The following is a 22,403-nucleotide window of genomic DNA, read 5'->3' as shown; positions in this document are numbered from 1 at the left end:
CATGAATGTGGCCATAAGATTGATCATTTGGCTTGAAAGCCATTCATCTCCACACGTGATAGCTCGTTTCTGATAACACTTTTTTAAAATAATTGCCGTACTAGAAGTTTGTTATTTTTCCAGGGAACTTGGCCACATATGATGACACAATGCGAAGGTTTCCCAATTTTTTGATTTTTTGAATTTTTTATGCTCGTTTCAAAATGCGGTCAAAACGGCGGGAATGACCGTTCCTAGCTAGTGGTTGAATCTTGGAATTTTTTGGTGTTTCTCTGATTAAATAGATACTTATTTACCTAGAAATTATTTTTGGAAAAAAATAAAGAGCAAACTACAAGGCAGCTACAGTTGAAATTTGACCGGCTTCTTGCTGAATCGATGGAAATTTGTCTTTTTCATGAGAGGTGGATCAAAGCTTCTCACACCCAACCATTTGGTCAATAGTGCATTAAATATGTCCTAGTATTTTAGAAAATTGATTTGGTACAATTTTGCAACAAATATTTGGTAGGTCCTTCACAAAAAAGCTTATTTCGGACACTTGAAAAATGGAAAATGGATTTTTCGTACAAAGAAAATGAAAACTTCCTTAGGGAACATTGTTTGCCATTCCAATATGCACCCTTGTGAACAATTTGAGATCATTTGAACAAACTATGCCATGAATGTGGCCATAAGATTGATCATTTGGCTTCAAAGCCATTCATCTCCACACGTGATAGCTCGTTTCTGAGAACACTTTTTTGAAAATAATTACCGTATTACAAGTTTGTTATTTTTCCTGGGATCTTGGCCACATATGATGACACAAATGCTAAGGTTTCCCAATTTTTTTGATTTTTTTTGAATTTGTTATGCCCGTTTCAAAATGCAGTCAAAACGGCGGGAATGACCGTTCCTAGCTAGTGGTGGAATCTTGGAATTTTTTGGTGTTTCTCTGATTAAATAGATACTTATGTACCTAGAAATTATTTTTGTAAAAAATAAATAGCAAACTATGAGGCAGCTATAGTTCAAATTTGACCCGCTTCCAGCTGAATCGGCGGAAATTTGTCTTTTTCAAGAGAGGTGGATCAAAACTTTTTACACCCAACCATTTGGTCAATTGTGCATTAAATATGGCCTAGTATTTTAGAAAAATGATTTGGTCCAATTTTGCAACAATTATTTGGGAGGTCCTTCACAAAAAAACCTCCTTTCGGGCACTCGAAAAATGGAAAATGGTTTTTTCGTCCAAAGAAAATGAAAACTTCCTTAGGCAACATTGTTTGCCATTACAATATGCACCCTTGTGCACAATATGAGATCATTTGAACAAACTATGCCATGAATGTGGCCATAAGATTGATCATTTGGCTTGAAAGCCATTCATCTCCACACGTGATAGCTCGTTTCTGATAACACTTTTTTAAAATAATTGTCGTACTAGAAGTTTGTTATTTTTCCAGGGAACTTGGCCACATATGATGACACAATGCGAAGGTTTCCCAATTTTTTGATTTTTTGAATTTTTTATGCTCGTTTCAAAATGCGGTCAAAACGGCGGGAATGACCGTTCCTAGCTAGTGGTTGAATCTTGGAATTTTTTGGTGTTTCTCTGATTAAATAGATACTTATTTACCTAGAAATTATTTTTGGAAAAAAATAAAGAGCAAACTACAAGGCAGCTACAGTTGAAATTTGACCGGCTTCTTGCTGAATCGATGGAAATTTGTCTTTTTCATGAGAGGTGGATCAAAGCTTCTCACACCCAACCATTTGGTCAATAGTGCATTAAATATGTCCTAGTATTTTAGAAAATTGATTTGGTACAATTTTGCAACAAATATTTGGTAGGTCCTTCACAAAAAGCTTATTTCGGACACTTGAAAAATGGAAAATGGATTTTTCGTACAAAGAAAATGAAAACTTCCTTAGGGAACATTGTTTGCCATTCCAATATGCACCCTTGTGAACAATTTGAGATCATTTGAACAAACTATGCCATGAATGTGGCCATAAGATTGATCATTTGGCTTCAAAGCCATTCATCTCCACACGTGATAGCTCGTTTCTGAGAACACTTTTTTGAAAATAATTACCGTATTACAAGTTTGTTATTTTTCCTGGGATCTTGGCCACATATGATGACACAAATGCTAAGGTTTCCCAATTTTTTTGATTTTTTTTGAATTTGTTATGCCCGTTTCAAAATGCAGTCAAAACGGCGGGAATGACCGTTCCTAGCTAGTGGTGGAATCTTGGAATTTTTTGGTGTTTCTCTGATTAAATAGATACTTATGTACCTAGAAATTATTTTTGTAAAAAATAAATAGCAAACTATGAGGCAGCTATAGTTCAAATTTGACCCGCTTCCAGCTGAATCGGCGGAAATTTGTCTTTTTCAAGAGAGGTGGATCAAAACTTTTTACACCCAACCATTTGGTCAATTGTGCATTAAATATGGCCTAGTATTTTAGAAAAATGATTTGGTCCAATTTTGCAACAATTATTTGGGAGGTCCTTCACAAAAAAACCTCCTTTCGGGCACTCGAAAAATGGAAAATGGTTTTTTCGTCCAAAGAAAATGAAAACTTCCTTAGGCAACATTGTTTGCCATTACAATATGCACCCTTGTGCACAATATGAGATCATTTGAAAAAACTATGCCATGAATGTGGCCATAAGATTGATCATTTGGCTTGAAAGCCATTCATCTCCACACGTGATAGCTCGTTTCTGATAACACTTTTTTAAAATAATTGCCGTACTAGAAGTTTGTTATTTTTCCAGGGAACTTGGCCACATATGATGACACAATGCGAAGGTTTCCCAATTTTTTGATTTTTTGAATTTTTTATGCTCGTTTCAAAATGCGGTCAAAACGGCGGGATTGACCGTTCCTAGCTAGTGGTTGAATCTTGGAATTTTTTGGTGTTTCTCTGATTAAATAGATACTTATTTACCTAGAAATTATTTTTGGAAAAAAATAAAGAGCAAACTACAAGGCAGCTACAGTTGAAATTTGACCGGCTTCTTGCTGAATCGATGGAAATTTGTCTTTTTCATGAGAGGTGGATCAAAGCTTCTCACACCCAACCATTTGGTCAATAGTGCATTAAATATGTCCTAGTATTTTAGAAAATTGATTTGGTACAATTTTGCAACAAATATTTGGTAGGTCCTTCACAAAAAAGCTTATTTCGGACACTTGAAAAATGGAAAATGGATTTTTCGTACAAAGAAAATGAAAACTTCCTTAGGGAACATTGTTTGCCATTCCAATATGCACCCTTGTGAACAATTTGAGATCATTTGAACAAACTATGCCATGAATGTGGCCATAAGATTGATCATTTGGCTTCAAAGCCATTCATCTCCACACGTGATAGCTCGTTTCTGAGAACACTTTTTTGAAAATAATTACCGTATTACAAGTTTGTTATTTTTCCTGGGAACTTGGCCACATATGATGACACAAATGCTAAGGTTTCCCAATTTTTTTGATTTTTTTCGAATTTGTTATGCCCGTTTCAAAATGCAGTCAAAACGGCGGGAATGACCGTTCCTAGCTAGTGGTGGAATCTTGGAATTTTTTGGTGTTTCTCTGATTAAATAGATACTTATGTACCTAGAAATTATTTTTGTAAAAAATAAATAGCAAACTATGAGGCAGCTATAGTTCAAATTTGACCCGCTTCCAGCTGAATCGGCGGAAATTTGTCTTTTTCAAGAGAGGTGGATCAAAACTTTTTACACTCAACCATTTGGTCAATTGTGCATTAAATATGGACTAGTATTTTAGAAAAATGATTTGGTCCAATTTTGCAACAATTATTTGGGAGGTCCTTCATAAAAAAACCTCCTTTCGGGCACTCGAAAAATGGAAAATGGTTTTTTCGTCCAAAGAAAATGAAAACTTCCTTAGGCAACATTGTTTGCCATTCCAATATGCACCCTTGTGCACAATATGAGATCATTTGAACAAACTATGCCATGAATGTGGCCATAAGATTGATCATTTGGCTTGAAAGCCATTCATCTCCACACGTGATAGCTCGTTTCTGAGAACACTTTTTTAAAATAATTGCCATACTACAAGTTTGTTATTTTTCCAGGGAACTTGGCCACATATGATGACACAATGCGAAGGTTTCCCAATTTTTTGATTTTTTGAATTTTTTATGCACGTTTCAAAATGCGGTCAAAACGGCGGGAATGACCGTTCCTAGCTAGTGGTTGAATCTTGGAATTTTTTGGTGTTTCTCTGATTAAATAGATACTTATGTACCTAGAAATGATTTTTGGAAAAAAATAAAGAGCAAACTACAAGGCAGCTACAGTTGAAATTTGACCGGCTTCTTGCTGAATCGATGGAAATTTGTCTTTTCATGAGAGGTGGATCAAAGCTTCTCACACCCAACCATTTGGTCAATAGTGCATTAAATATGTCCTAGTATTTTATAAAATTGATTTGGTACAATTTTGCAACAAATATTTGGTAGGTCCTTCACAAAAAAGCTTATTTCGGACACTTGAAAAATGGAAAATGGATTTTTCGTCCAAAGAAAATGAAAACTTCCTTAGGGAACATTGTTTGCCATTCCAATATGCACCCTTGTGAACAATTTGAGATCATTTGAACAAACTATGCCATGAATGTGGCCATAAGATTGATCATTTGGCTTCAAAGCCATTCATCTCCACACGTGATAGCTCGTTTCTGAGAACACTTTTTTGAAAATAATTGCCGTATTACAAGTTTGTTATTTTTCCTGGGAACTTGGCCACATATGATGACACAAATGCTAAGGTTTCCCAATTTTTTGATTTTTTTTGAATTTGTTATGCCCGTTTCAAAATGCAGTCAAAACGGCGGGAATGACCGTTCCTAGCTAGTGGTGGAATCGTGGAATTGTTTGGTGTTTCTCTGATTAAATAGATACTTATGTACCTAGAAATTATTTTTATAAAAAATAAATAGCAAACTATGAGGTAGCTATAGTTCAAATTTGACCCGCTTCCAGCTGAATCGGCGGAAATTTGTCTTTTCCAAGAGAGGTGGATCAAAACTTTTTACACCCAACCATTTGGTCAATTGTGCATTAAATATGGCCTAGTATTTTAGAAAAATGATTTGGTCCAATTTTGCAACAATTATTTGGGAGGTCCTTCACAAAAACACCTCCTTTCGGGCACTCGAAAAATGGAAAATGGTTTTTTCGTCCAAAGAAAATGAAAACTTCCTTAGGCAACATTGTTTGCCATTCCAATATGCACCCTTGTGCACAATATGAGATCATTTGAACAAACTATGCCATGAATGTGGCCATAAGATTGATCATTTGGCTTGAAAGCCATTCATCTCCACACGTGATAGCTCGTTTCTGAGAACACTTTTTTAAAATAATTGCCGTACTACAAGTTTGTTATTTTTCCAGGGAACTTGGCCACATATGATGACACAATGCGAAGGTTTCCCAATTTTTTGATTTTTTGAATTTTTTATGCACGTTTCAAAATGCGGTCAAAACGGCGGGAATGACCGTTCCTAGCTAGTGGTTGAATCTTGGAATTTTTTGGTGTTTCTCTGATTAAATAGATACTTATGTACCTAGAAATGATTTTTGGAAAAAAATAAAGAGCAAACTACAAGGCAGCTACAGTTGAAATTTGACCGGCTTCTTGCTGAATCGATGGAAATTTGTCTTTTCATGAGAGGTGGATCAAAGCTTCTCACACCAAACCATTTGGTCAATAGTGCATTAAATATGTCCTAGTATTTTAGAAAATTGATTTGGTACAATTTTGCAACAAATATTTGGTAGGTCCTTCACAAAAAAGCTTATTTCGGACACTTGAAAAATGGAAAATGGATTTTTCGTCCAAAGAAAATGAAAACTTCCTTAGGGAACATTGTTTGCCATTCCAATATGCACCCTTGTGAACAATTTGAGATCATTTGAAAAAACTATGCCATGAATGTGGCCATAAGATTGATCATTTGGCTTCAAAGCCATTCATCTCCACACGTGATAGCTCGTTTCTGAGAACACTTTTTTGAAAATAATTGCCGTATTACAAGTTTGTTATTTTTCCTGGGAACTTGGCCACATATGATGACACAAATGCTAAGGTTTCCCAATTTTTTGATTTTTTTTGAATTTGTTATGCCCGTTTCAAAATGCAGTCAAAACGGCGGGAATGACCGTTCCTAGCTAGTGGTAGAATCTTGGAATTTTTTGGTGTTTCTCTGATTCAATAGATACTTATGTACCTAGAAATTATTTTTGTAAAAAATAAATAGCAAACTATGAGGCAGCTATAGTTCAAATTTGACCCGCTTCCCGCTGAATCGGCGGAAATTTGTCTTTTTCAAGAGAGGTGGATCAAAACTTTTTACACCCAACCATTTGGTCAATTGTGCATTAAATATGGCCTAGTATTTTAGAAAAATGATTTGGTCCAATTTTGCAACAATTATTTGTGAGGTCCTTCACAAAAAAACCTCCTTTCGGGCACTCGAAAAATAGAAAATGGTTTTTTCGTCCAAAGAAAATGAAAACTTCCTTAGGCAACATTGTTGGCCATTCCAATATGCACCCTTGTGCACAATATGAGATCATTTGAACAAACTATGCCATGAATGTGGCCATAAGATTGATCATTTGGCTTGAAAGCCATTCATCTCCACACGTGATAGCTCGTTTCTGAGAACACTTTTTTAAAATAATTGCCGTACTACAAGTTTGTTATTTTTCCAGGGAACTTGGCCACATATGATGACACAATGCGAAGGTTTCCCAATTTTTTGATTTTTTGAATTTTTTATGCACGTTTCAAAATGCGGTCAAAACGGCGGGAATGACCGTTCCTAGCTAGTGGTTGAATCTTGGAATTTTTTGGTGTTTCTCTTATTAAATAGATACTTATGTACCTAGAAATGATTTTTGGAAAAAAATAAAGAGCAAACTACAAGGCAGCTACAGTTGAAATTTGACCGGCTTCTTGCTGAATCGATGGAAATTTGTCTTTTCATGAGAGGTGGATCAAAGCTTCTCACACCCAACCATTTGGTCAATAGTGCATTAAATATGTCCTAGTATTTTAGAAAATTGATTTGGTACAATTTTGCAACAAATATTTGGTAGGTCCTTCACAAAAAAGCTTATTTCGGACACTTGAAAAATGGAAAATGGATTTTTCGTCCAAAGAAAATGAAAACTTCCTTAGGGAACATTGTTTGCCATTCCAATATGCACCCTTGTGAACAATTTGAGATCATTTGAACAAACTATGCCATGAATGTGGCCATAAGATTGATCATTTGGCTTCAAAGCCATTCATCTCCACACGTGATAGCTCGTTTCTGAGAACACTTTTTTGAAAATAATTGCCGTATTACAAGTTTGTTATTTTTCCTGGGAACTTGGCCACATATGATGACACAAATGCTAAGGTTTCCCAATTTTTTGATTTTTTTTGAATTTGTTATGCCCGTTTCAAAATGCAGTCAAAACGGCGGGAATGACCGTTCCTAGCTAGTGGTAGAATCTTGGAATTTTTTGGTGTTTCTCTGATTCAATAGATACTTATGTACCTAGAAATTATTTTTGTAAAAAATAAATAGCAAACTATGAGGCAGCTATAGTTCAAATTTGACCCGCTTCCCGCTGAATCGGCGGAAATTTGTCTTTTTCAAGAGAGGTGGATCAAAACTTTTTACACCCAACCATTTGGTCAATTGTGCATTAAATATGGCCTAGTATTTTAGAAAAATGATTTGGTCCAATTTTGCAACAATTATTTGTGAGGTCCTTCACAAAAAAACCTCCTTTCGGGCACTCGAAAAATAGAAAATGGTTTTTTCGTCCAAAGAAAATGAAAACTTCCTTAGGCAACATTGTTGGCCATTCCAATATGCACCCTTGTGCACAATATGAGATCATTTGAACAAACTATGCCATGAATGTGGCCATAAGATTGATCATTTGGCTTGAAAGCCATTCATCTCCACACGTGATAGCTCGTTTCTGAGAACACTTTTTTAAAATAATTGCCGTACTACAAGTTTGTTATTTTTCCAGGGAACTTGGCCACATATGATGACACAATGCGAAGGTTTCCCAATTTTTTGATTTTTTGAATTTTTTATGCACGTTTCAAAATGCGGTCAAAACGGCGGGAATGACCGTTCCTAGCTAGTGGTTGAATCTTGGAATTTTTTGGTGTTTCTCTTATTAAATAGATACTTATGTACCTAGAAATGATTTTTGGAAAAAAATAAAGAGCAAACTAAAAGGCAGCTACAGTTGAAATTTGACCGGCTTCTTGCTGAATCGATGGAAATTTGTCTTTTCATGAGAGGTGGATCAAAGCTTCTCACACCCAACCATTTGGTCAATAGTGCATTAAATATGTCCTAGTATTTTAGAAAATTGATTTGGTACAATTTTGCAACAAATATTTGGTAGGTCCTTCACAAAAAAGCTTATTTCGGACACTTGAAAAATGGAAAATGGATTTTTCGTCCAAAGAAAATGAAAACTTCCTTAGGGAATATTGTTTGCCATTCCAATATGCACCCTTGTGAACAATTTGAGATCATTTGAACAAACTATGCCATGAATGTGGCCATAAGATTGATCATTTGGCTTCAAAGCCATTCATCTCCACACGTGATAGCTCGTTTCTGAGAACACTTTTTTGAAAATAATTGTCGTATTACAAGTTTGTTATTTTTCCTGGGAACTTGGCCACATATGATGACACGAATGCTAAGGTTTCCCAATTTTTTGATTTTTTTTGAATTTGATATGCCCGTTTCAAAATGCAGTCAAAACGGCGGGAATGACCGTTCCTAGCTAGTGGTGGAATCTTGGAATTTTTTGGTGTTTCTCTGATTCAATAGATACTTATGTACCTAGAAATTATTTTTGTAAAAAATAAATAGCAAACTATGAGGCAGCTATAGTTCAAATTTGACCCGCTTCCCGCTGAATCGGCGGAAATTTGTCTTTTTCAAGAGAGGTGGATCAAAACTTTTTACACCCAACCATTTGGTCAATTGTGCATTAAATATGGCCTAGTATTTTAGAAAAATGATTTGGTCCAATTTTGCAACAATTATTTGTGAGGTCCTTCACAAAAAAACCTCCTTCCGGGCACTCGAAAAATAGAAAATGGTTTTTTCGTCCAAAGAAAATGAAAACTTCCTTAGGCAACATTGTTTGCCATTCCAATATGCACCCTTGTGCACAATATGAGATCATTTGAACAAACTATGCCATGAATGTGGCCATAAGATTGATCATTTGGCTTGAAAGCCATTCATCTCCACACGTGATAGCTCGTTTCTGAGAACACTTTTTTAAAATAATTGCCGTACTAGAAGTTTGTTATTTTTCCAGGGAACTTGGCCACATATGATGACACAATGCGAAGGTTTCCCAATTTTTTGATTTTTTGAATTTTTTATGCACGTTTCAAAATGCGGTCAAAACGGCGGGAATGACCGTTCCTAGCTAGTGGTTGAATCTTGGAATTTTTTGGTGTTTTTCTGATTAAATAGATACTTATGTACCTAGAAATGATTTTTGGAAAAAAATAAAGAGCAAACTATGAGGCAGCTACAGTTGAAATTTGACCGGCTTCTTGCTGAATCGATGGAAATTTGTCTTTTCATGAGAGGTGGATCAAAGCTTCTCACACCCAACCATTTGGTCAATAGTGCATTAAATATGTCCTAGTATTTTAGAAAATTGATTTGGTACAATTTTGCAACAAATATTTGGTAGGTCCTTCACAAAAAAGCTTATTTCGGACACTTGAAAAATGGAAAATGGATTTTTCGTCCAAAGAAAATGAAAACTTCCTTAGGGAACATTGTTTGCCATTCCAATATGCACCCTTGTGAACAATTTGAGATCATCTGAACAAACTATGCCATGAATGTGGCCATAAGATTGATCATTTGGCTTCAAAGGCATTCATCTCCACACGTGATAGCTCGTTTCTGAGAACACTTTTTTGAAAATAATTACCGTATTACAAGTTTGTTATTTTTCCTGCGAACTTGGCCACATATGATGACACAAATGCTAAGGTTTCCTAATTTTTTGATTTTTTTTGAATTTGTTATGCCCGTTTCAAAATGCAGTCAAAACGGCGGGAATGACCGTTCCTACCTAGTGGTGGAATCTTGGAATTTTTTGGTGTTTCTCTGATTCAATAGATACTTATGTACCTAGAAATTATTTTTGTAAAAAATAAATAGCAAACTATGAGGCAGCTATAATTCAAATTTGACCCGCTTCCCGCTGAATCGGCGGAAATTTGTCTTTTTCAAGAGAGGTGGATCAAAACTTTTTACACCCAACCATTTGGTCAATTGTGCATTAAATATGGCCTAGTATTTTAGAAAAATGATTTGGTCCAATTTTGCAACAATTATTTGTGAGGTCCTTCACAAAAAAACCTCCTTTCGGGCACTCGAAAAATGGAAAATGGTTTTTTCGTCCAAAGAAAATGAAAACTTCCTTAGGCAACATTGTTTGCCATTCCAATATGCACCCTTGTGCACAATATGAGATCATTTGAACAAACTATGCCATGAATGTGGCCATAAGATTGATCATTTGGCTTGAAAGCCATTCATCTCCACACGTGATAGCTCGTTTCTGAGAACACTTTTTTAAAATAATTGCCGTACTAGAAGTTTGTTATTTTTCCAGGGAACTTGGCCACATATCATGACACAATGCGAAGGTTTCCCAATTTTTTGATTTTTTGAATTTTTTATGCACGTTTCAAAATGCGGTCAAAACGGCGGGAATGACCGTTCCTAGCTAGTGGTTGAATCTTGGAATTTTTTGGTGTTTTTCTGATTAAATAGATACTTATGTACCTAGAAATTATTTTTGTAAAAACTAAATAGCAAACTATGAGGCAGCTATAGTTCAAATTTGACCCGCTTCCACCTGAATCGGCGGAAATTTTTCTTTTTCAAGAGAGGTGGATCAAAGCTTCTCACACCCAACCATTTGGTCAATAGTGCATTAAATATGTCCTAGTATTTTAGAAAATTGATTTGGTACAATTTTGCAACAAATATTTGGTAGGTCCTTCACAAAAAAGCTTATTTCGGACACTTGAAAAATGGAAAATGGATTTTTCGTCCAAAGAAAATGAAAACTTCCTTAGGGAACATTGTTTGCCATTCCAATATGCACCCTTGTGAACAATTTGAGATCATTTGAACAAACTATGCCATGAATGTGGCCATAAGATTGATCATTTGGCTTCAAAGCCATTCATCTCCACACGTGATAGCTCGTTTCTGAGAACACTTTTTTGAAAATAATTGCGGTATTACAAGTTTGTTATTTTTCCTGGGAACTTGGCCACATATGATGACACAAATGCTAAGGTTTCCCAATTTTTTGATTTTTTTTGAATTTGTTATGCCCGTTTCAAAATGCAGTCAAAACGGCGGGAATGACCGTTCCTAGCTAGTGGTGGAATCTTGGAATTTTTTGGTGTTTCTCTGATTAAATAGATACTTATGTACCTAGAAATTATTTTTGTAAAAAATAAATAGCAAACTATGAGGCAGCTATAGTTCAAATTTGACCCGCTTCCAGCTGAATCGGCGGAAATTTGTCTTTTTCAAGAGAGGTGGATCAAAACTTTTTACACCCAACCATTTGGTCAATTGTGCATTAAATATGGCCTAGTATTTTAAAAAATGATTTGGTCCAATTTTGCAACAATTATTTGGGAGGTCCTTCACAAAAAAACCTCCTTTCGGGCACTCGAAAAATGGAAAATGGTTTTTTCGTCCAAAGAAAATGAAAACTTCCTTAGGCAACATTGTTTGCCATTCCAATATGCACCCTTGTGCACAATATGAGATCATTTGAACAAACTATGCCATGAATGTGGCCATAAGATTGATCATTTGGCTTGAAAGCCATTCATCTCCACACGTGATAGCTCGTTTCTGAGAACACTTTTTTAAAATAATTGCCGTACTACAAGTTTGTTATTTTTCCAGGGAACTTGGCCACATATGATGACACAATGCGAAGGTTTCCCAATTTTTTGAATTTTTGAATTTTTTATGCACGTTTCAAAATGCGGTCAAAACGGCGGGAATGACCGTTCCTAGCTAGTGGTTGAATCTTGGAATTTTTTGGTGTTTCTTTGATTAAATAGATACTTATGTACCTAGAAATTATTTTTGGAAAAAAATAAAGAGCAAACTACAAGACAGCTACAGTTGAAATTTGACCGGCTTCTTGCTGAATCGATGGAAATTTGTCTTTTTCATGAGAGGTGGATCAAAGCTTCTCACACCCAACCATTTGGTCAATAGTGCATTAAATATGTCCTAGTATTTTAGAAAATTGATTTGGTACAATTTTGCAACAAATATTTGGTAGGTCCTTCACAAAAAAGCTTATTTCGGACACTTGAAAAATGGAAAATGGATTTTTCGTACAAAGAAAATGAAAACTTCCTTAGGGAACATTGTTTGCCATTCCAATATGCACCCTTGTGAACAATTTGAGATCATTTGAACAAACTATGCCATGAATGTGGCCATAAGATTGATCATTTGGCTTCAAAGCCATTCATCTCCACACGTGATAGCTCGTTTCTGAGAACACTTTTTTGAAAATAATTGCCGTATTACAAGTTTGTTATTTTTCCTGGGATCTTGGCCACATATGATGACACAAATGCTAAGGTTTCCCATTTTTTGATTTTTTTTGAATTTGTTATGCCCGTTTCAAAATGCAGTCAAAACGGCGGGAATGACCGTTCCTAGCTAGTGGTGGAATCTTGGAATTTTTTGGTGTTTCTCTGATTAAATAGATACTTATGTACCTAGAAATTATTTTTATAAAAAATAAATAGCAAACTATGAGGCAGCTATAGTTCAAATTCGACCCGCTTCCAGCTGAATCGGCGGAAATTTGTCTTTTTCAAGAGAGGTGGATCAAAACTTTTTACACCCAACCATTTGGTCAATTGTGCATTAAATATGGCCTAGTATTTTAGAAAAATGATTTGGTCCAATTTTGCAACAATTATTTGGGAGGTCCTTCACAAAAAAACCTCCTTTCAGGCACTCGAAAAATGGAAATTGGTTTTTTCGTCCAAAGAAAATGAAATCTTCCTTAGGCAACATTGTTTGCCATTCCAATATGCACCCTTGTGCACAATATGAGATCATTTGAACAAACTATGCCATGAATGTGGCCATAAGATTGATCATTTGGCTTGAAAGCCATTCATCTCCACACGTGATAGCTCGTTTCTGAGAACACTTTTTTAAAATAATTGCCGTACTAGAAGTTTGTTATTTTTCCAGGGAACTTGGCCACATATGATGACACAATGCGAAGGTTTCCCAATTTTTTGATTTTTTGAATTTTTTATGCACGTTTCAAAATGCGGTCAAAACGGCGGGAATGACCGTTCCTAGCTAGTGGTTGAATCTTGGAATTTTTTGGTGTTTTTCTGATTAAATAGATACTTATGTACCTAGAAATTATTTTTGTAAAAACTAAATAGCAAACTATGAGGCAGCTATAGTTCAAATTTGACCCGCTTCCACCTGAATCGGCGGAAATTTTTCTTTTTCAAGAGAGGTGGATCAAAGCTTCTCACACCCAACCATTTGGTCAATAGTGCATTAAATATGTCCTAGTATTTTAGAAAATTGATTTGGTACAATTTTGCAACAAATATTTGGTAGGTCCTTCACAAAAAAGCTTATTTCGGACACTTGAAAAATGGAAAATGGATTTTTCGTCCAAAGAAAATGAAAACTTCCTTAGGGAACATTGTTTGCCATTCCAATATGCACCCTTGTGAACAATTTGAGATCATTTGAACAAACTATGCCATGAATGTGGCCATAAGATTGATCATTTGGCTTCAAAGCCATTCATCTCCACACGTGATAGCTCGTTTCTGAGAACACTTTTTTGAAAATAATTGCGGTATTACAAGTTTGTTATTTTTCCTGGGAACTTGGCCACATATGATGACACAAATGCTAAGGTTTCCCAATTTTTTGATTTTTTTTGAATTTGTTATGCCCGTTTCAAAATGCAGTCAAAACGGCGGGAATGACCGTTCCTAGCTAGTGGTGGAATCTTGGAATTTTTTGGTGTTTCTCTGATTAAATAGATACTTATGTACCTAGAAATTATTTTTGTAAAAAATAAATAGCAAACTATGAGGCAGCTATAGTTCAAATTTGACCCGCTTCCAGCTGAATCGGCGGAAATTTGTCTTTTTCAAGAGAGGTGGATCAAAACTTTTTACACCCAACCATTTGGTCAATTGTGCATTAAATATGGCCTAGTATTTTAAAAAATGATTTGGTCCAATTTTGCAACAATTATTTGGGAGGTCCTTCACAAAAAAACCTCCTTTCGGGCACTCGAAAAATGGAAAATGGTTTTTTCGTCCAAAGAGAATGAAAACTTCCTTAGGCAACATTGTTTGCCATTCCAATATGCACCCTTGTGCACAATATGAGATCATTTGAACAAACTATGCCATGAATGTGGCCATAAGATTGATCATTTGGCTTGAAAGCCATTCATCTCCACACGTGATAGCTCGTTTCTGAGAACACTTTTTTAAAATAATTGCCGTACTACAAGTTTGTTATTTTTCCAGGGAACTTGGCCACATATGATGACACAATGCGAAGGTTTCCCAATTTTTTGAATTTTCGAATTTTTTATGCACGTTTCAAAATGCGGTCAAAACGGCGGGAATGACCGTTCCTAGCTAGTGGTTGAATCTTGGAATTTTTTGGTGTTTCTTTGATTAAATAGATACTTATGTACCTAGAAATTATTTTTGGAAAAAAATAAAGAGCAAACTACAAGACAGCTACAGTTGAAATTTGACTGGCTTCTTGCTGAATCGATGGAAATTTGTCTTTTTCATGAGAGGTGGATCAAAGCTTCTCACACCCAACCATTTGGTCAATAGTGCATTAAATATGTCCTAGTATTTTAGAAAATTGATTTGGTACAATTTTGCAACAAATATTTGGTAGGTCCTTCACAAAAAAGCTTATTTCGGACACTTGAAAAATGGAAAATGGATTTTTCGTACAAAGAAAATGAAAACTTCCTTAGGGAACATTGTTTGCCATTCCAATATGCACCCTTGTGAACAATTTGAGATCATTTGAACAAACTATGCCATGAATGTGGCCATAAGATTGATCATTTGGCTTCAAAGCCATTCATCTCCACACGTGACAGCTCGTCTCTGAGAACACTTTTTTGAAAATAATTGCCGTATTACAAGTTTGTTATTTTTCCTGGGATCTTGGCCACATATGATGACACAAATGCTAAGGTTTCCCATTTTTTGATTTTTTTTGAATTTGTTATGCCCGTTTCAAAATGCAGTCAAAACGGCGGGAATGACCGTTCCTAGCTAGTGGTGGAATCTTGGAATTTTTTGGTGTTTCTCTGATTAAATAGATACTTATGTACCTAGAAATTATTTTTATAAAAAATAAATAGCAAACTATGAGGCAGCTATAGTTCAAATTTGACCCGCTTCCAGCTGAATCGGCGGAAATTTGTCTTTTTCAAGAGAGGTGGATCAAAACTTTTTACACCCAACCATTTGGTCAATTGTGCATTAAATATGGCCTAGTATTTTAGAAAAATGATTTGGTCCAATTTTGCAACAATTATTTGGGAGGTCCTTCACAAAAAAACCTCCTTTCGGGCACTCGAAAAATGGAAAATGGTTTTTTCGTCCAAAGAAAATGAAAACTTCCTTAGGCAACATTGTTTGCCATTCCAATATGCACCCTTGTGCACAATATGAGATCATTTGAACAAACTATGCCATGAATGTGGCCATAAGATTGATCATTTGGCTTGAAAGCCATTCATCTCCACACGTGATAGCTCGTTTCTGAGAACACTTTTTTAAAATAATTGCCGTACTAGAAGTTTGTTATTTTTCCAGGGAACTTGGCCACATATGATGACACAATGCGAAGGTTTCCCAATTTTTTGATTTTTTGAATTTTTTATGCACGTTTCAAAATGCGGTCAAAACGGCGGGAATGACCGTTCCTAGCTAGTGGTTGAATCTTGGAATTTTTTGGTGTTTTTCTGATTAAATAGATACTTATGTACCTAGAAATTATTTTTGTAAAAACTAAATAGCAAACTATGAGGCAGCTATAGTTCAAATTTGACCCGCTTCCACCTGAATCGGCGGAAATTTTTCTTTTTCAAGAGAGGTGGATCAAAGCTTCTCACACCCAACCATTTGGTCAATAGTGCATTAAATATGTCCTAGTATTTTAGAAAATTGATTTGGTACAATTTTGCAACAAATATTTGGTAGGTCCTTCACAAAAAAGCTTATTTCGGACACTTGAAAAATGGAAAATGGATTTTTCGTCCAAAGAAAATGAAAACTTCCTTAGGGAACATTGTTTGCCATTCCAATATGCACCCTTGTGAACAATTTGAGATCATTTGAACAAACTATGCCATGAATGTGGCCATAAGATTGATCATTTGGCTTCAAAGCCATTCATCTCCACACGTGATAGCTCGTTTCTGAGAACACTTTTTTGAAAATAATTGCGGTATTACAAGTTTGTTATTTTTCCTGGGAACTTGGCCACATATGATGACACAAATGCTAAGGTTTCCCAATTTTTTGATTTTTTTTGAATTTGTTATGCCCGTTTCAAAATGCAGTCAAAACGGCGGGAATGACCGTTCCTAGCTAGTGGTGGAATCTTGGAATTTTTTGGTGTTTCTCTGATTAAATAGATACTTATGTACCTAGAAATTATTTTTGTAAAAAATAAATAGCAAACTATGAGGCAGCTATAGTTCAAATTTGACCCGCTTCCAGCTGAATCGGCGGAAATTTGTCTTTTTCAAGAGAGGTGGATCAAAACTTTTTACACCCAACCATTTGGTCAATTGTGCATTAAATATGGCCTAGTATTTTAAAAAATGATTTGGTCCAATTTTGCAACAATTATTTGTGAGGTCCTTCACAAAAAAACCTCCTTTCGGGCACTCGAAAAATGGAAAATGGTTTTTTCGTCCAAAGAGAATGAAAACTTCCTTAGGCAACATTGTTTACCATTCCAATATGCACCCTTGTGCACAATATGAGATCATTTGAACAAACTATGCCATGAATGTGGCCATAAGATTGATCATTTGGCTTGAAAGCCATTCATCTCCACACGTGATAGCTCGTTTCTGAGAACACTTTTTTAAAATAATTGCCGTACTACAAGTTTGTTATTTTTCCAGGGAACTTGGCCACATATGATGACACAATGCGAAGGTTTCCCAATTTTTTGAATTTTCGAATTTTTTATGCACGTTTCAAAATGCGGTCAAAACGGCGGGAATGACCGTTCCTAGCTAGTGGTTGAATCTTGGAATTTTTTGGTGTTTCTTTGATTAAATAGATACTTATGTACCTAGAAATTATTTTTGGAAAAAAATAAAGAGCAAACTACAAGACAGCTACAGTTGAAATTTGACCGGCTTCTTGCTGAATCGATGGAAATTTGTCTTTTTCATGAGAGGTGGATCAAAGCTTCTCACACCCAACCATTTGGTCAATAGTGCATTAAATATGTCCTAGTATTTTAGAAAATTGATTTGGTACAATTTTGCAACAAATATTTGGTAGGTCCTTCACAAAAAAGCTTATTTCGGACACTTGAAAAATGGAAAATGGATTTTTCGTACAAAGAAAATGAAAACTTCCTTAGGGAACATTGTTTGCCATTCCAATATGCACCCTTGTGAACAATTTGAGATCATTTGAACAAACTATGCCATGAATGTGGCCATAAGATTGATCATTTGGCTTCAAAGCCATTCATCTCCACACGTGACAGCTCGTCTCTGAGAACACTTTTTTGAAAATAATTGCCGTATTACAAGTTTGTTATTTTTCCTGGGATCTTGGCCACATATGATGACACAAATGCTAAGGTTTCCCATTTTTTGATTTTTTTTGAATTTGTTATGCCCGTTTCAAAATGCAGTCAAAACGGCGGGAATGACCGTTCCTAGCTAGTGGTGGAATCTTGGAATTTTTTGGTGTTTCTCTGATTAAATAGATACTTATGTAGCTAGAAATTATTTTTATAAAAAATAAATAGCAAACTATGAGGCAGCTATAGTTCAAATTTGACCCGCTTCCAGCTGAATCGGCGGAAATTTGTCTTTTTCAAGAGAGGTGGATCAAAACTTTTTACACCCAACCATTTGGTCAATTGTGCATTAAATATGGCCTAGTATTTTAGAAAAATGATTTGGTCCAATTTTGCAACAATTATTTGGGAGGTCCTTCACAAAAAAACCTCCTTTCGGGCACTCGAAAAATGGAAAATGGTTTTTTCGTCCAAAGAAAATGAAAACTTCCTTAGGCAACATTGTTTGCCATTCCAATATGCACCCTTGTGCACAATATGAGATCATTTGAACAAACTATGCCATGAATGTGGCCATAAGATTGATCATTTGGCTTGAAAGCCATTCATCTCCACACGTGATAGCTCGTTTCTGAGAACACTTTTTTAAAATAATTGCCGTACTAGAAGTTTGTTATTTTTCCAGGGAACTTGGCCACATATGATGACACAATGCGAAGGTTTCCCAATTTTTTGATTTTTTGAATTTTTTATGCACGTTTCAAAATGCGGTCAAAACGGCGGGAATGACCGTTCCTAGCTAGTGGTTGAATCTTGGAATTTTTTGGTGTTTTTCTGATTAAATAGATACTTATGTACCTAGAAATTATTTTTGTAAAAACTAAATAGCAAACTATGAGGCAGCTATAGTTCAAATTTGACCCGCTTCCACCTGAATCGGCGGAAATTTTTCTTTTTCAAGAGAGGTGGATCAAAGCTTCTCACACCCAACCATTTGGTCAATAGTGCATTAAATATGTCCTAGTATTTTAGAAAATTGATTTGGTACAATTTTGCAACAAATATTTGGTAGGTCCTTCACAAAAAAGCTTATTTCGGACACTTGAAAAATGGAAAATGGATTTTTCGTCCAAAGAAAATGAAAACTTCCTTAGGGAACATTGTTTGCCATTCCAATATGCACCCTTGTGAACAATTTGAGATCATTTGAACAAACTATGCCATGAATGTGGCCATAAGATTGATCATTTGGCTTCAAAGCCATTCATCTCCACACGTGATAGCTCGTTTCTGAGAACACTTTTTTGAAAATAATTGCGGTATTACAAGTTTGTTATTTTTCCTGGGAACTTGGCCACATATGATGACACAAATGCTAAGGTTTCCCAATTTTTTGATTTTTTTTGAATTTGTTATGCCCGTTTCAAAATGCAGTCAAAACGGCGGGAATGACCGTTCCTAGCTAGTGGTGGAATCTTGGAATTTTTTGGTGTTTCTCTGATTAAATAGATACTTATGTACCTAGAAATTATTTTTGTAAAAAATAAATAGCAAACTATGAGGCAGCTATAGTTCAAATTTGACCCGCTTCCAGCTGAATCGGCGGAAATTTGTCTTTTTCAAGAGAGGTGGATCAAAACTTTTTACACCCAACCATTTGGTCAATTGTGCATTAAATATGGCCTAGTATTTTAAAAAATGATTTGGTCCAATTTTGCAACAATTATTTGTGAGGTCCTTCACAAAAAAACCTCCTTTCGGGCACTCGAAAAATGGAAAATGGTTTTTTCGTCCAAAGAGAATGAAAACTTCCTTAGGCAACATTGTTTACCATTCCAATATGCACCCTTGTGCACAATATGAGATCATTTGAACAAACTATGCCATGAATGTGGCCATAAGATTGATCATTTGGCTTGAAAGCCATTCATCTCCACACGTGATAGCTCGTTTCTGAGAACACTTTTTTAAAATAATTGCCGTACTACAAGTTTGTTATTTTTCCAGGGAACTTGGCCACATATGATGACACAATGCGAAGGTTTCCCAATTTTTTGAATTTTCGAATTTTTTATGCACGTTTCAAAATGCGGTCAAAACGGCGGGAATGACCGTTCCTAGCTAGTGGTTGAATCTTGGAATTTTTTGGTGTTTCTTTGATTAAATAGATACTTATGTACCTAGAAATTATTTTTGGAAAAAAATAAAGAGCAAACTACAAGACAGCTACAGTTGAAATTTGACCGGCTTCTTGCTGAATCGATGGAAATTTGTCTTTTTCATGAGAGGTGGATCAAAGCTTCTCACCCCAACCATTTGGTCAATAGTGCATTAAATATGTCCTAGTATTTTAGAAAATTGATTTGGTACAATTTTGCAACAAATATTTGGTAGGTCCTTCACAAAAAAGCTTATTTCGGACACTTGAAAAATGGAAAATGGATTTTTCGTACAAAGAAAATGAAAACTTCCTTAGGGAACATTGTTTGCCATTCCAATATGCACCCTTGTGAACAATTTGAGATCATTTGAACAAACTATGCCATGAATGTGGCCATAAGATTGATCATTTGGCTTCAAAGCCATTCATCTCCACACGTGATAGCTCGTTTCTGAGAACACTTTTTTGAAAATAATTGCCGTATTACAAGTTTGTTATTTTTCCTGGGATCTTGGCCACATATGATGACACAAATGCTAAGGTTTCCCATTTTTTGATTTTTTTTGAATTTGTTATGCCCGTTTCAAAATGCAGTCAAAACGGCGGGAATGACCGTTCCTAGCTAGTGGTGGAATCTTGGAATTTTTTGGTGTTTCTCTGATTAAATAGATACTTATGTACCTAGAAATTATTTTTATAAAAAATAAATAGCAAACTATGAGGCAGCTATAGTTCAAATTTGACCCGCTTCCAGCTGAATCGGCGGAAATTTGTCTTTTTCAAGAGAGGTGGATCAAAACTTTTTACACCCAACCATTTGGTCAATTGTGCATTAAATATGGCCTAGTATTTTAGAAAAATGATTTGGTCCAATTTTGCAACAATTATTTGGGAGGTCCTTCACAAAAAAACCTCCTTTCGGGCACTCGAAAAATGGAAAATGGTTTTTTCGTCGAAAGAAAATGAAAACTTCCTTAGGCAACATTGTTTGCCATTCCAATATGCACCCTTGTGCAGAATATGAGATCATTTGAACAAACTATGCCATGAATGTGGCCATAAGATTGATCATTTGGCTTGAAAGCCATTCATCTCCACACGTGATAGCTCGTTTCTGAGAACACTTTTTTAAAATAATTGCCGTACTACAAGTTTGTTATTTTTCCAGGGAACTTGGCCACATATGATGACACAATGCGAAGGTTTCCCAATTTTTTTATTTTTTGAATTTTTTATGCACGTTTCAAAATGCGGTCAAAACGGCGGGAATGACCGTTCCTAGCTAGTGGTTGAATCTTGGAATTTTTTGGTGTTTCTCTGATTAAATAGATACTTATGTACCTAGAAATGATTTTTGGAAAAAAATAAAGAGCAAACTACAAGGCAGCTACAGTTGAAATTTGACCGGCTTCTTGCTGAATCGATGGAAATTTGTCTTTTTCATGAGAGGTGGATCAAAGCTTCTCACACCCAACCATTTGGTCAATAGTGCATTAAATATGTCCTAGTATTTTGGAAAATTGATTTGGTACAATTTTGCAACAAATATTTGGTAGGTCCTTCACAAAAAAGCTTATTTCGGACACTTGAAAAATGGAAAATGGATTTTTCGTCCAAAGAAAATGAAAACTTCCTTAGGGAACATTGTTTGCCATTCCAATATGCACCCTTGTGAACAATTTGAGATCATTTGAACAAACTATGCCATGAATGTGGCCATAAGATTGATCATTTGGCTTCAAAGCCATTCATCTCCACACGTGATAGCTCGTTTCTGAGAACACTTTTTTGAAAATAATTGTTGTATTACAAGTTTGTTATTTTTCCTGGGAACTTGGCCACATATGATGACACAAATGCTAAGGTTTCCCAATTTTTTGATTTTTTTTGAATTTGTTATGCCCGTTTCAAAATGCAGTCAAAACGGCGGGAATGACCGTTCCTAGCGAGTGGTGGAATCTTGGAATTTTTTGGTGTTTCTCTGATTAAATAGATACTTATGTACCTAGAAATTATTTTTATAAAAAATAAATAGCAAACTATGAGGCAGCTATAGTTCAAATTTGACCCGCTTCCAGTTGAATCGGCGGAAATTTATCTTTTTCAAGAGAGGTGGATCAAAACTTTTTACACCCAACCATTTGGTCAATTGTGCATTAAATATTGCCTAGTATTTTAGAAAAATGATTTGGTCCAATTTTGCAACAATTATTTGGGAGGTCCTTCACAAAAAAACCTCCTTTCGGGCACTCGAAAAATGGAAAATGGTTTTTTCGTCCA

Source organism: Aegilops tauschii, chromosome 5 (genome assembly GCF_002575655.3).
Source record: "Aegilops tauschii subsp. strangulata cultivar AL8/78 chromosome 5, Aet v6.0, whole genome shotgun sequence".
Classification (NCBI taxonomy): Eukaryota; Viridiplantae; Streptophyta; class Magnoliopsida; order Poales; family Poaceae; genus Aegilops; species Aegilops tauschii.
The sequence above is the reverse complement of the archived record's forward strand: the minus strand, read 5'-3'. Positions refer to the sequence as shown.